Source organism: Mus pahari, chromosome 10, assembly GCF_900095145.1.
Source record: "Mus pahari chromosome 10, PAHARI_EIJ_v1.1, whole genome shotgun sequence".
Classification (NCBI taxonomy): domain Eukaryota; kingdom Metazoa; phylum Chordata; class Mammalia; order Rodentia; family Muridae; genus Mus; species Mus pahari.
The window spans coordinates 10930709-10931921 of record NC_034599.1 but is presented as its reverse complement, the minus strand read 5'-3'; positions in this window follow the sequence as shown (position 1 = coordinate 10931921).

Sequence of the window (1213 nt, the reverse complement as noted above, 5' to 3'; positions counted from 1 at the left end):
CTCCAGAAGAGGGCATCAGATCTTGTTACGGATGGTTGTGAGCCACCATGTGGTTGCTGGGATTTGAACTCTGGACCTTCAGAAGAGCAGTCGGGTGCTCTTACCCACTGAGCCATCTCACCAGCCCAGATGTTAGGCTTTTGTTTCAAGAGTGCCATTAACTTCTGTCTTCATGCTCCCTTGACTCTTTTCAGGATTTCACGAGGGTTGTTTGAAGAGTAGGACCACCCTAAAACCACTAGTCCCTGGACCCCATAAAGAATGGAACTGCCCACGTGCTGAGCTTCCCATAGGCTGAAAATATCGACCACTGTTTTGAAGTCCCAGACTGGAAAGGAGCCCTTCTGATTTGTCTTAATTTACCATGGCCACAGAGATTCATTGGTGACTCATCTGCCAGCTGTGCCTTTTGGTCTGGAAATTCCAACGTCAAAACCAGTTTCCTGTCACCTCTGTCTTTGTCCCCGAGTAAATTTTCTTAACCGAAAACAGTAACAAAGTTCCTAGTCTGTGCTTACCTCCTCAATCACCCCATGCCCTATAACTGAATATGGACAAGCTGTTTAGTTTTGTAGATGCAGGCATATCCTAAAATCTATAGTCATTTCCCTCCAGGGAGAAGCTCACAAACCAGTGAGGAAGGTGAATAAATGAATTTGCAAGTACATTGTGGGGGAAAGAACTGTCCTGGGAGATACTTTAATACAGGACGTGGCTTGGAACTGCTAGGTCATGAGATCTGGAGAGGCAATCTGAACAGCCTGGCCGGGTAAGCACACTGCTCCACAAAGTCCTCACTCGGGACTTCCAGATCTTAGACAAGGATGGGACAAAAGAAGCTTCCCAGTGCATCAGAGAAGGGTCCTGGGTTAGCCCTGCCGTCCCACAGACACAGTCACAGCACAGGGGCTCCTCACACTCTTCAACAGCAGCTCCGTTCTCCACTCAGCCCACACTGTCTCCACAATGTCTTGACTCCCCTTGGCTGCAGCACCTAGATTAGCACCCGGGTGAGTGTGAGCTAGGTTGGCACCAGGTGAGTGTGAGCTAGGTTGGCACCCAGGTGAGTGTGAGCTAAGTTAGCACCCAGGTGAGTGTGAGCTAGGTTGGCACCAGGTGAGTGTGAGCTAGGTTAGCACCCAGGTGAGTGTGAGCTAGGTTGGCACCCAGGCGAGTGTGAGCTAGGTTGGCACCCAGGTGAGTGTGAGCTAGG